General features: G+C 31.8%; 1 protein-coding gene across 2 annotated transcripts in view; it reads right to left on the bottom strand.

Annotated features, from left to right (window-relative positions):
• Nucleotides 1–15,763, bottom strand: part of LOC132708144 (adenosine receptor A2b-like) — a 130,327-nt gene that overhangs the window by 65,377 nt on the left and 49,187 nt on the right. The window lies entirely within an intron of this gene.

Genomic DNA, 15,763 nt, shown 5'->3' with positions numbered 1-15,763 from the left:
TAATAGATTGATGAATGATTGAAAGTTTTATAATTTTTCTAAAAGATGTGGGCAGTTCGGTATTATTTTTTCAAAGAGATATGGGGGGCAGGCATTTAAAATTATAATATGGTAAAAAACGACTGCATGAAACTGTCTACGTTTTTCCGTTGATAGCCAATTTGCTTCACGGAGTTTATACGATATGCGAGCACGTCGCCTAACACCGTAGATCAGTCGTAAATACGACTTTTGCACTCTCTGTCTTCTGGGTATATCTTCTTGATGCACACAAGGCCCATAAACAGCATTTGCGTAATTAAAATAAGAAAGTGTCAGCGAATCCATTAATCTAATTTGAAGGTTAGTTTTTAAAAGGCGACGACTGGGATAAATGTTTTTTAAGCTCATATAGGCTTTTTGAACGCGTGATGATGTCTAACTACCTCCGTAGATTGACCAAATGACATAAGGTAAGATTTGGTAGCATTTATTTCGAGTTGATGCGAGTCTCAAAACTCTTTAACACGCTTGATATCCCTGTCTGTAATTTCCATAGCCTGCTTTAAATTTTCCGGAAAAAATGAAAAACATGTCATCAGCATAGGAATGAATTTTGCTTATAAGTCTTAATTGATCCATTGTTGTGATACTTTTTGATTTAGGTAATGGAAGGACCTTAGAAATTATATAAATATAAAGGGTTTCAACAAAGTATGTATCATTATTAATAACCAACTGAATCCATATCTCTTCAAAAATATCCTGAATCTCTGTGTGAATCGTGTACTCATGAACATTCTTTATATACTAGTACTAGAGTAGCAATCCCACTCCGCCTCTATCATCTCTCTCTTTGTGCATTTCCAAAGTTTTCAAAAGGAACATTTATGCCCAATTTTGTTTCTGATAAACCCACAATATCATATCTACAGATCTGAATTTGCTCGTTGATACCTGCAAAGTGAGCCGTCAATAATCTGATATTAAAAAAAGCAACTAAAAAAAAAAGAATATTAAAAAATAAAACAATCAAATTAAAAAAGAAAAAAACACCGCGTCCGGTAACTAAAATTCACAGCTTCCATCTTTTTCCGTCTTTAGTTGAATTTTATTCCCATTAACTTTCGTCAAGATCTTTGCTTGACTCGTCCAGAACATATTCTTGCCAAATTTTTCCTTAGCGAGTGAAAGTAACTCATGCCTAGATTTCGTAAGACATTCCAACAAAATCACTTTGGACTGTATTAACTTATTTTTACTGAAGCATATATTGTTCTGCTCTTTGATTGTCTCAAATGAAACCACACTTGATCTAGGATATTTTTTATCCTCAACTCTGTCGACACGAAAACAGGTTGCCAATAGAAACGTCAATTACGTCCATTTTATTAGCAAATACTTCTCTCACTGACTTTTCAGTATCCTCATCTTTGTTATCCGGCAATCCAAAAATTCTAAGCTGTTTCAATTTCCCAAGTTGTTCCAAGTTGTCTAGCCTCCTTTGCAACACAATATTTACTTTCTGAAGTAATATAATTCTATTATCAACTGATCTGCTAATTTTTCAATTTTGTCATTAATTTTTGGGACACTATAACCATTATTTGCCAAGGACGCAAAAAAATGTTTGTTTGAAATAAATTCGTTTTTGTACTTCCGTCTGTAAAATGCCTAATTACACACCGATCTAGGGTGCGGGAAGCGCGCTTCAGTTTCGTTTCCTACGGATTTGAGCCGCGTCGAACATTTCCGGGATTTTACCGCATGGGTTTGGCAACAATCCGATGTTTCCGGAGATATTCCCCACGCCTTGAATTTTGATGTTTGTCAATTCTGACAGTCATGTCAGTGAATGTTTTCGTGTTGTTTTGGAAAAATGGACTCAAAAACTAACGGTCGCAGAAAAAGTATCGTATGCACTACGTTTGGTAAACCGTTGAAGTCAGTCATTTATTAAACACTGGCTCTGCTCGTGCCAAATAAACTCCTGAGTCAAATGCCTTTTACCGCACTTGTTGACTAATATTCTATTAACACCTCATTTGCCACATCCTTAGCGATGTTTTTTAACTCATATTTTTGTCGCTCAGTAGAAACAATCGTCAATAGGCGCTCGATGTGGATTGTGAATAAGAGTAAGAGTTACTTATTGGGTTAACTAAACCACACTTCACACCACTAAAAATGGAGCATTTTACCGGCACGCAAGATTAGTATGAATCATCGAGATGAAATATTATATATGTGTTTCTGTTCATGAGTATTCTTTTGGTTATTTGCGGGGATGTGCTTCAAGTGTTTCTGTTCTTAGCGGTCATTACACTTTCAAGTAACCTAGTGATTAATATCAAAGTACACCAAATCCTGGGGTTTGGCGATAATATATCTCGAATCTGTGTAGTATCTCCTCAAATTTTGAACCTACTTAAGTATTTCACGTACCCGAAAATCTAAATTAAGAAAATTAAGAACCCGCTATAATTTTTTCACTGATAGGTTTTTATAGTTAATTTGGTTTCATTTTTGGTAACATTCGTTACTTTTCTTTAAGTTCATCATAAAAATTTAATTAATAATATGCAGATTTCACAAAATTACATTCGATTAAAATTTACAACAGAGAATCTGGTTGCGGCCATTTTCAAATGAAATGTACATTATGCTCAATATTTTGCACCCTACCTAGAAAGCTTATTATATGAAATAAGAGACAGTTTAAATACAAAAGTTTTAGATATTCGTCTCCAAGTACTATGTCGATTGGTTTCAGATAGCTGAAAAGGTTGAACCTCACTCTTGTCGACATGGCATCAAAAAAAGTAGTTTAGAGAAAAATCAGAACCAAAAATGCATTCCTTGTAAGTATTTTTTATTTTATCCTAGACAATGCGTAAGAAAGAAATATTTACCCAAAACTATAGAAACTATTTACACTCATAGATAGATATTTAAAATTCGGTCTAAACTGGAGTGGCACCGGCCTGACTGAAAAGTGAGTCAAACTTTACAATAGAAAAAGGAAGCTAATAATGGAGTTTCTGGCCTTTTTTGTTCATCTATATAAATGAAAAAGTTGAGTGTTCTCGTTGTTTAATTAGTACGAATAAATTTTTTACTCAAATCATTTACACATTAATATTTTCTTTAAAATTTTCTTAAAAATAAAATTTATATTAATAAATAAGAATTTTTATTAAAACCTTCGAAAAAAGTGCATACAAATTGATATAATTGTATATGTTAAATATGAAAATCTTTTATAATGTTTCAAAAAATATATTACTTAGTCAGCGGTAGTGCGTATTTTTTCAGAAGTATTATTTCAATAAAAGCTTAAAATATTTACTTTGCTTGATTAGTGCGGTAGAATATTTCTCTTTCATCCAAGAATTTACCTTCCCGTCCAGTAAAATCACAGTTTCGGGTCGTACTTTTGGAACTACTATGTTAATTTGCTCATCGATGATCGGTGCTTGATCTTACACAGGCGGAACATAAACTTCAGGGCTTATCGAGATACTCACCTCTAATTTTTCGTTGTTGAGACAGCAGTCCTTAAGACGAAACATAATTGCCCTCCTTTATGATAAACCGATAAAAAACAGTTTTATATTTATTTCTTTATCTACGTTCTTCATTCTGGGTTTCATTTAATAATGATCGCAGCAGCCGGTCCGATTATTATTCATGAGCCAGAACATTTCTATTGCATATAGATTAAATAAATTCATGAGAATAATTTGAAATACAAATAAAAATAAATTTCCCATACACGAAATAATATGTCGATATGTATGTTGTCCACGCATTGTGGATAAAGTTATAAGCAATCAAACCCCGAAATGAAGGTATTTTCCATTATGTGTATAAACGTAAATGCAGTGAGATATTTGACATTAACTTCTGATGGAAATTGTTTTCTAATTTTAAATCTTTTAAAATTTTTAAATTAAGTTAATTTTTAATTAACACCATAACATTTTCAAGGACGAACAGACAAAAAATCACCCGGAAAGCCCTAATATTTCAGAGTTTTTGGTACAACAGAATTTTTGAGCATGTTTGGTCCAAACATTCTTATTTAAAATAAAGAAGGTACATTTTCATTTCGTTTATCTAATTTGATGCATCTCAACTAAATAAAAATATATTATTTTCATTTAAAATGGAAAGGACCTCAAAGAAAAAAAAATCTAAAGTTTTGAAGCAAAAGTTTCTGTGATGCGACTGCAACAGGACTTTTTTTTTATTGAAAAACTATCAAAGAAGAATATTAATAAACTAAACATTAGCAATAATAACATATACTTACAACTTCTAGTTTAAATGAGTCTGAATTGCTAAGATTACATTATTGCCATGCATTCTCTACTCAAGAAGTTTGTATCTAATATTTTTAATTGAAATCATTAGATTGTGGAGTTATGGTTTTGGTTTTATTCTGGAGGCGGTCCACCGTGGAAGAGGTCTGTCTATGCGTTACGTTCTCACTGTGATGGCAAACAAATTTTTTCCTAAAAGTAAAATTTAAAAAATTTTAGCAAATAAATTTTATGGCAAAAAGCCTGTTGCTTACGAAAAAAAGATTTTTATCCCTTTGGGCCAAAACTTTCTGGCATTCCACGGGGTATTTATGCTTATTTTATCCTATTCAACACGGTAATATCACATTCACAAATTCATCACTTAAGCCAGCAGTTTATTTTACCTGACAAAAAAAAGTTATATATTACTTATAAGAAACAAATGGTTTAATAATAGTTTAATAATGGTTTTCAAATAGTTTTATAATGTTCATGCCTCAGTGTGAGACGTCTAGAACTTGTCAATATCTTAAGAAATTGAACCTTTGAAAGTTGCGATTGCAGAATACGAAGTGACTGGAAAGTTAGAGTTTTACCAATCTGCACATCGATTTATTTGAAACAATCGTCTCCGAAATTTCCGATTATTTAGAGATACGCGCTCCAAGATCGGGAGCATCGAATGAACGATTTACAGCCGACGTTGGGAACTGTTTATGATACAATAAAAATATCTTTGCGGAAGTTCCCCCATATTGTTGTGATTCGAATTTGATAATGCACTCCTTGCAGACACTTTAAAATGACAACACGTCGTCCTCACGAGATGAAGTCCAACATTCTCTCCATCGTATTGGTTGCCCTCCCTGTGAGATATTTTATTTCGAATTATTCATATTTACGTTTTTAACGAGTAGACTGTACTGTCTTCCATTGCCTTTATATGTTTTTTCTAGAATTTTCGTCTCTACCTTACAAGCCTTGCCATGTCCAGTATTCCACATTGTTGCCTGACGTCTTCGTTTTGTATTTTATCGTATACAATTTTACCCTGTATACTTCTTAGTATTTTCATTTCTGTCCTGTCCTGTAGCATTTTATCAGTGTCTCTCGAGCATCCAGAAATTCGAGCTGTTTGCTTTTTTATTTCCAGATATTTGAAGTGGTTTATATCTTGTCAGTTCTTTAGATATTACTACGAATTTGGTTTAAAATAATTCAGTTTTTGGACATCATCCTCAGAGTCTGGAATTATGCTAACATTAGCAAACAGCATTGGAAATAGTATATTATGCACCAATTGCTATACACGGCATTTGACTCACTAGTTTATTTGACACGAGCGGAGGCAGCGGAGCGAGTGTTATATAAACGTGTGACTTAAAAAGTTTTGCATACGATACTTTTTCTACGACCCTTAGTTTTGGGTACATTTTCGCAAAATAACACGAATACATTCACTGACATGACCGTCAGAATTGACAAATGTCAAAATTCAGGGCGTGGGAAATAACTCCGAAAACATCCGATTGCTCCCAAACCCGTGCGGTAAAATCCCGGAAATGTCGGAAGTGGTTCGGATCCGTGGGAAACGAAACTGACATGATAAAGTGATGCTTCCTGCATGCTAGATTGGTTTGTAATTAGGCATTTTACAGAGAGTAGAAAAAAGTATTTTTATACTCCCTTCCCCAAAATACCCAATTATACACCGATTTAGCGTGCGGAAAGTGTCATTTTACGACGTCAGTTTCACCTACTATGACTGCAGGTGACTTCGGGTATTTGTCGGGTCACATGGGTTTGGGAGCAATCGGATTTTTTCCCACGGCTTAAATTTTGGCGTTTGCCAATTCTTACTGGCATGTCATTGAATGTGAATGTGAATGTTGTTCTACAAAAATCTACCCAAAAACTAACGCTCGTAGAAAATTATAGTTTGGTAAACTTGTTTAGTCACTCATTTATTAAACACTCGCTCCGCTACGCTTCGCTCGGGCGAAATAAACTCATGACTCAAATGCCGTTTACCATAATTGTTGAATATTATACTATTGCCATTTTAAATCCAACTGTATTGGCAATCCTTGTTGTGATATATCCTGCTCTATTTTTTTCCGTACTGGGTGTTATATCATATATTGAGTTGGTTAATCTCTTTGCTCTAATTATCTCTAAGACGTCCCTTAACGGCACTGTGTCAAAAGCACTGGTCATATCGACAAAGCACATTTACGCACGCTTAGTGAATTCTTGGGATCTTTGGGATATTTGCTTCACAATGACTATTGCGTCAATAGTAAATCTGCTTGCTGTTTTTCTCATATATTTATGGTTTTGTTTCTTCCAAGATAGTTTTTGCGAATGGTTTAAAAACCCCGCTAATTTTGTGATTATGTTTTCTCTGTATTCTTATATTATCCTTTATCAATTTCATATAAATTCTAAAATTATGAAAATGCGACCGTTTTATGGGCTATGAGCGAGCTTTAAAAAATTTTCTTAAAACCTTAAAAGCTCATGATTTTGAAAAAATATTTTATGGCAAACCTATTTTAACATTAACACACACTATAGGATAATCGTTAAATTGTACGTAAAAAGTAAAAAGATATAAGTATTTGCATAATATTTGCAGAGCAATATAGAAACGATACAAAATAAAAATAATCATCCAAGAAGATCAAGTGGACACTTCTGTTAGGGTATTAATGGAATTTTGATATGCTTAAATAACTGCTTATGTAAAAATTCCAGACCGTACGGTAACTTGAATAAATTGGCAAAAATCTGTGAAAACAGGATATAGTTCAACTGTTGTTGCAAATTAAAAAGAAATGAGTACTTCAGACCAAATTGCCAGGATTATTACGTTTATCGAAGATAGCTGGACGCAGAGTTACGTTTTGTCGCAATAATATTAATCCATCTCTCGAGAGCAGTATCCCGGTACAGAAAAACTGGAATACAAGCAAGAGTGAGAGTAACAGTTAACGAGTAGGCCAATCGTTTTATTTACTGACGAGTCTAGATTTACTCTTTTTAGTTCTGATTGACTTGTAATAGTTTATTGACGAGATATATATATATTTAAGAATATAATATTTACATCCAATTTTCGCGAAGGGTCATGGTATGGCAATGAGTTTCATTTACCTCCAGCACAGAACTAGCTGAATGACTGAGTGGTATACAAGAAACATTTTAGAACATGGATATGTTGTGCAATTTGTTTTCTATTTTGCTTTTGAATTTATAATTAATATGTTATTATTTTATCTAATTTAATTGCCTGTGATCGCAATTTATCCAAAAACTATTTAATGTTTACACAATCCTCAAACAGAAAAATTACTTATGCTTTAGAAATGTATTATGGGATACTTTTTTGCGGATTGTATTTTACAAGTTACTAAAAGGTTGAAAATAGAAAGCTTATGACATTACTTGAAAAAAAACTGCTGGATAAAATTATTCTTTACATAAAATTTTTCGGATATATCTATCCAATTTCTCCACATTACCTTGGAACCAGGTGTTGTGGATTTCCATTGCGTTGATTGTTAACTTTCATATGCTGAGCCCATAATACTTAAATCAAGTTTACATTTTCTCAATAATGGTTTCCTTCTTCTTCTTCTTCGGCATTTCACCTTACGAGTTCACCGTTCTTGTGCTCCACAGCTCTCTTACATTCTAATACCCAAGTTTTAGGTCACCCCATCCATCGTTTTGGTCGTTTTGAATAGTTTTGGTTAGTTAGTTAGTGCTCTGTTTTCCAGTTCCTTGTTATTGAGCATGCTACTTCCATTCATTGCCATATTTGGTTAATAATGGTGTCCAATAGTTGTTGATATCTAAAGACGGCTTGTCAAAACAATCAAGATTTTGGTGAATTACTGCAGCTTCTTCTTTTGCTGCTGCTTTGGTTTTCGTGTTCTAGCTGAAGGTGGTGTTTGTATTGTAATGTTTACCTACCTTTTTATCATTAACCAGACTAGTCAAAAGTTTTTGATTAAAATAGGTGCAGTTCATCAGGTATCCTCTCGCAATTCGACGTGCATCGCCGACTGTGCGATTCATAATATTTGATACTGTTCGATTCGAATAAACGGGTTACACGCAACAGTGGCATGTTGCCAATTTTCAGTGAAAATAACAATGGTTCGAAATTGCCATCCATAAATATGCGGGCGTTATCTGGAAGCCGCCGGCGCTACCGTTTGTGTAAGGCGACCATTTTGTGGTTTTTCAACTGCCACCGCGAACGTGTCGAGATCCGAAGATTTCGAGAAAATCGCAAAAATTTTATTAATTTCACGAAAAAAAGTGCCTTTTCTTTGAAAGCCCTACTTGATGAGAAAATAAATTTGCAGAATATTAGTATTTTGGACATACAGGGAGGTTTCAAAAAGTACAGGGTTATAATTAACAAAAGACGTTTGAAATTTGATCTATAACACATAAGAATATTGGTTATCAGTATGCTAACTTTAATTTTAATCGTTAAATTACAAAAAACGTAATTAACGAAAATTTATGAAAGAATTTTTCTTTGACACCGTCATTTTTGAGTTTTTCTAAAAAATACTACAAGAACTTTAATATTAATTTCTCGAAAAGATTCAGAAATTGCGTTTGAGGGTTAACTTTGAGCGATTTATCAAGCCGAAAAGAATCCCAATCGTAAATTAAGGCTAATAAAATTTTTGAAAACCAATACGCGACTAATGAATAACTTCTTTTCATGTTTCCGAGGATATTAAGGGATTATCTTTGGTTGAGTGTGCGTTAAATAACGACAAGAATGATCCTGATTATTATTTATTGCAGTTTATATTTCAAATAAAATATTGTAGTTAGTTGATAAGAATAATTTAAAAAGGCACCACTATAAGCATTCCACAAGGATCAACACTCAGCTGTGCACTATAAATGACGTATTTAGAAGTGTCTATCCAGAAATAAAAAGATGTGTCTATGTAGATGGTAAACAAGTTGGAACTATAACGAATGTGTTACACTCAGCACATTAATACATAGTAATAATGTAAAGGGTGGGACGTTTATCTTGGGACACTACCTTATCTGAGAAACTATTGGGGATGGAGCCAAAAGTTAAATTCAAAAGTTAATTGGGGTATTACAAACCTTCAATTTATTTTAATGTTGTATATACAGGGTGTTTCATTTTTCGTGGGCGAGTATCAACATTTTTATTTTAAATGCAACACCTGGTATACTAATTCATTTTTGAATTCTATACAAAATCTAACCGTTTTTGACATTTTTAATTTTTTATGCCACAAATGACGTTTAAACAAAACATGTGCTAGAACGGTGCCTCCTTGGAGGCGGGTTTTGTTGTTGTTTGTATTGATTTATTTATTTATTGTTTATAAATTTCATTTTTTCGCTTGCTTGCGCATCAGAGAAAAAGAAATGTTAAGAAATTAAATATCGAACAATAAAAACCGGACACTTTAGAATACATATGGAACATTGAAGAAAGAAAAAGATAGACGTTGTCATATTTTGAATAATGAAAAGCAACTTAATATTTTGTTGCATTTTGCAAAGACCCCTGAAGATTCAACCCGAAATGCGTCTTTAGATCTGGATGTCAAAAGAACAACGCTTAGAACGTGCCTTCAGTGCAGGTGCAGAGTAACCGGATTACAACATCAGATTAGATTTTCCCAATAATGTTATGGAGGGACACTTATTGTTTAAACTAAATTTTTTTAATTGGAAAAACACCCATTACTGAAGCAATAAGAATAATAAAAAACGTATGGAAATGACAATATCAGATAGAACTTCTGTCAAAGTAAGGTGCGCCATTTCGAGGTTCAGAATAATAGGTGTAGTATTTTTTGATCAGAATTAAAATTCCCAACGCTTCTTAGAGCTTTTAAATACTATCCATCCCTTTGTTAAGGATGGCGCTCCTTATCACGGAAGTCAAGAAATTAGCACCTATTTGGATTCACAATATTGAGAATGATAGTCACGCCTGGCCTCCAAGGAGCCCCGACTTAACTCCCCTAGATTATTTTCTATGGGGTACATTTAAACATTTAGTTTACAAACACAAACCCTCAAATGCCGAAGAACTTAAAAGTTGGAGTAGAGATATTTAAACGGGACTGAATCTCTTAGAAATGCCGTTATGTATCTAGAAACCCTTTGGGGTACTTTTATTGTCCAATGTGGATGACATATTGAACAACTGTTACAATAATTATTATCCTTTGTAAACTATACATTTTTTATTGATCGTTCGTTAATAAAATATTCACCAACGTTATCGCGCATCCTTTGTATTATTCTGTATAAATATTGCATACATACATTTACATAATCTTTGGATCTTCATGAGAGTATCGTCAAGATTATGGTCAACTATGAAATGGTAGATCATATGGTGGTGTCCCAAGATAAACGACCCAGCGTATACATATAAATGGAGAAAAATCGGTTTTTAAATTTTTGTAAATAAAAGACTAAATGTGTGAATTTTTGTGGAATAAGGAAACCTCATTTTGATCCGGTAATATTTACAAGGAAATATCATCAAGTGTGTATATTTGACAGCTCGCCAGAGAGTGTAAATAATTACTAAAGTTCCTGAAACCTTTATCAAAATAAACAAGAACTAAAAGTTCAGATTTTCACGAAATTATATATTATGACATGACAATTGTTTCGACAACACCGTGTCTTTATCACATTTGAACATCTGAATTTTTTAGTTCTTATTTATTTTGATAAATGGATTTTCATCAAGTAAAAGTTCAATTCCTGAAACCTTTATTCCACACAAAATGAGAACAAATCCCAAAAGTTTGCTTCCAATATATAAAATTTTCATTCGGTGAAAAATTAACTATGACGATATATTCATCTGCGAAAAGCTTACCGGATTTACTAGATCGGGTTCAAAATCAAGAAATTAGGTATTGCTTGGGAGCTTTTTCAACAACACCAATCTACTGTGGATATAGTGTGAGAATAGTTTTTTTAATAATTTTTTTCGCATTAAGTTTTGTATTTTTAGACATGGGACACTCTGTATACCAATTCACAGATCTTTTTTCCTGTTTTATATAATTGAAAAAAAATACGTTAAATTATTATAATTAAATCAAAAATTTCAAATTTTACAAGGTGACAATACAGCGAATTATTTGGCGAACTTGGCCGCTAAGAAGCACGTTTAGACATATAAAAAACAAATTCAGAGAAATAATTCCTAAAATGCAAATCTAATTGTTTTTCATATTTAGTTTTATAATTTTTAATTTTATTTATTAAGAACTGTTTAAAAAGTGTTAAAAGCTTAGAGAAAAATACAAAAATAAAAACTTATAAAAGTCAAGGTTTCTTATAAATAATACAAATAATTTTTTTATCCAAATTGTTAAATAATATCATTAATGCTCTTGATTTTTAAAATTAAATTAATATTCATGCCCCATAACACGAAATTCCCTAATTTTTCACCAATTATTGGGATGTGCACATGGTGTAATACAATCCGTTCGGAGTGGCATTTATGGCATCTGTCGTCAGTTAGAAAGCTTAAGTCTAAATTCTTGGAAATATGGAATTAATTACTAAATTGTATTCTTGCATTTCTTGAGTCGTTCCCTCCATACTCTGTAAATCGAAGTAATTCTGTTAAGTTTGTAAATAAATAATTAAATAAATAAGCCGCGAGAAATGGTAGCTGGCCCTGCATTACAACATTAAAAAATCATGGACTATGAAAGTTAAACATCAAACCTTTAATGTTGTTGTATTGTTATTCGTAAATAATTTGCAGATTCACTATAGTTAACAGAGACAATATTGCCCCCTATCCCTACTTCACACAATTAACAATTGTCTAAAAACAACTTGCCTTTAATAACAGTTATCTTCGTGTACTATATTTTGCCACTGTATTCAAATGTCAGTCAATGCGTTCCCCCTTACTAGGTTCAATAGAATGTACGCTTTGCCTATTTAGCTCATACGAGAAGTCTCGTTGTTCGAATTAAACAATTCGATACAATTTTATGTTATTCCATTTTCTCTTATTCTAGGCGTATCAAATTTGTATCTCATTGCGATACAATTTATATTTAAATAAATTTATATATGAATGCACCATTACAACAAAATAAAAAACACAGTCTCGATCTACGTATCAACCCCAAATTATACACCCGCCACCAAAATACCAGACCGACAGTTTTTTTCGCGAATATCTAATAAATAAACATGAAAAATAATGATTTAGCAAATAATTTGAAAGAAAAGCTTGTTAAAATTAGTTCACTTTTGGTTTAAAGGCAAGATTTTACGTTTTTGTGAATTAATTCTTTAATAATTTCAGATAGAAAATACTATTACTTCATGTTAGTCTTCAATTTCTTAATACACCAAAAATAACTTGATAATATTAATAGGATTTTTGTAGCGAACGGGAAGTCTAGCTTAAAAGTTACTGCACTAAACCGGACATTGACATTTTACTTTAGACATTACGCATTTAAACAAATCATCCGATTTTGGCTCATTTGTAAGTTTAATAGTAGTTATAATATTTAAATTATGTACGTTGTAACGAAATTTTAATGGCTCACGAATAGATGTGGGAGTAAGGGTTTCGTTAATAATTTTAATTAAAAACAACTAAAATGTAGATTTCTACGAGTATATATTCCCAGCTAATTTATATCACTATAAAGATGAGAAGTAATATCAAATTTTCGGATCGCATAGACAAAACGGAGACATGAGCTTTGAACTCTTTGTATTCGGGTTCTACTCTCATGATTCCAAGGAAAAACTGTTGATAAGATAAGTGACTCATATAAGTTCCTTCTCAAACTTTTGCCTAACATATGCCTGTTATTATAAAGCATCTTTAATGCGTAGTATGATTCATGAGAATAGATTTTAAATTTTCCTTAAACCGAAACTGAGTATTCAATGCAACCCCCAAATTCGTTGCAGTAGTTACAAATTTTAATTTAGTGTTATTAACTTTAATGTAAAGTCTACCGACTAAAGGCAGAGTTTTGTTTTTACTTCAGAAAATCATGGCGCATGATCTTTCATGATTTCGTAGGGTTTAATTTGAGGTGGTGGCCACTAGATAGGTTACTTAAAATCCGTAAATCGCGATTCATAATATACTCCGCCTCAACATGGTCATCGGCATCAAAACAACAATAGAGCTGCGTGTCATCGGCAAATGCCTGTACCCTACTGCACTGTATTATTAGAGAATATTCTTTGAAACCTGTTTGATAGATATGATCTAATTAAACTAAACGGTGCTCGTGAATAATATTCCTTAATGCAATCGAAGTATCAAAATATTTCCTGAAACCGCACAGCACAGTCGGAATGATGTTATTGTTTATAAAATAATCGTACATTTGAGCATACAAAACTTTCTCAAATATTTTGAAATTATTTGTAGAATACTGATTATTTGTAAATAATTGAGGTGATTTGGATTACTTATTGCCAGTGATATTCCTACTGATATGTTCCAATCAGCAGAATATAATATGTCTTATATATTTATCTATGAAAGAACTACAATATTTTAACATTAATGATGAAACTTTGTCAACCCGGGTTGCATTGGATTTCATTAAATTTAAAATTTGCTTTATCTTAGACACTTCGGTCATCCTAAAGGAGATGATTGTTGTACTTATGATTATTGTAGTAGTTACCCTACTGGTCACAGTTTGAAATATTCTGAAAAAATGTAGCAAAGTGTATTGTGACATTTCTTTGGGAACAAATGCTAAAATTTCTGACAGCTTACCATAGTTTCCAAGGATCATTTTCTGCACATAAGCTATTAAAATACTTTTTCTTTCTCTGCGAACCTCACCCAAAGTAAAATTTCAAAGAAATTTATACTTATCCCAGTCCGTCCGTAGTCTACTTCTTTTAAACTTTTTAGATCAGTGTGACGTTGTTTCATAAAGGTTTTTAAGTTTAATGTTAACCATGGCGCGTTGAGGTTAGTTACACGGGCTTCCCTTAAAGGAGCATGTTCATCAAAAAGATACGTGATGAGATTATTTCAGATCTGGATTTTACTATCGAAGTTATTTTCATAAATTTATTCCATGTCAAGTTTTCCATCGATACCAAAAACAACCCCTCACCAAAATTTTTAAAACTCGAACAAAATTTAATTCACAGTATGTTAATTTATGATCATTTTCAAATATTGCATCCAATAAAGTGTTTGTACTCTCTGTAACTCTAGAAGCTTAATTTACTATCTGTTATTTATTTACCCAAGACTTTTATAAAAAAAAATCTTTATTTGGAAAAATAATACAATGGACCGTTTACACCTTATGTTGGTACAGAGCTAAATGACCGCAGACTATTCTAATACTAGTCTTTTTATATTCTTATTTCTAAATGTAGGCATAATATGATATCTTAGATGACTAATAGCAGCGATACATGACTAATAAGCGATGATTCATAATATGCGTAATCAGAAATGGCCATATACTTCCTCCTTAAGTCTGAGAGAATGGGGTACATTTCTCAAGGATTTTTAATTGTATGCCCATTTGTACATTTCCATTTTTATTTTTATAACATTTATTAAATACAATTATGATTAGTATAACAATAAGTACAATAATTATTAAAATGCTAATTACAGAAGTTTCTTGCGTTACAGTGAATGTTTTCAAAGGATGAACCGTTAGATCATTTACAACTTTTAGTTCATCATGTATAGTTTCTATATTTATTTCCTTTAATTTTAAGGGTTCAGTTTTTTGAACTGGGTCCTTATTAATATTAATTGAAGGTAATTTTATCCTTAAATTAATTGTATCATTTTTCTGTGAACTTAAATATTCCTTTTTTATATTAACCACACACATTGTTGGGGTATTATTAACGAAGGTTTATTTCGATTGTATTTTGATTAGGGCAGGAGAAGGAAACCTTTTCTATATATATATATATATATATATATATATATATATATATATATATATATATATATATATATATATATATATATATATATATATATATATATATATATATATATATATATATATATATATATATATATATATATATATATATATATATATATATATATATATATATATATATATATATATATATATATGTATATATATATATATATATATATATATATATATATATATATATATATATATATATATATATATATATATATATATACAAACAAACTGTTAATTATTGGGATCACCCCAACTTCGATGGATCGCCGTAAAGGGAGCAATAAAAGATGTTGAAGCTCAAAGCAAAGTGGCAATTTATTGTAATATCTAGCTTTCGCCCATGGATACAGGCTTCATCAGGACACTAAGTCATATAGAGAACAAAAAAAAACACTTCATCAGAGTTAACAATCTAACCAAAAAATAGTGAAAAAA

The sequence above is a fragment of the Cylas formicarius genome, unplaced genomic scaffold (assembly GCF_029955315.1).
Source record: "Cylas formicarius isolate icCylForm1 unplaced genomic scaffold, icCylForm1.1 PGA_scaffold_10__41_contigs__length_53128322, whole genome shotgun sequence".
In the NCBI taxonomy this organism is placed as follows: domain Eukaryota; kingdom Metazoa; phylum Arthropoda; class Insecta; order Coleoptera; family Brentidae; genus Cylas; species Cylas formicarius.
This window is presented reverse-complemented; position numbering and strand designations above follow the sequence as displayed.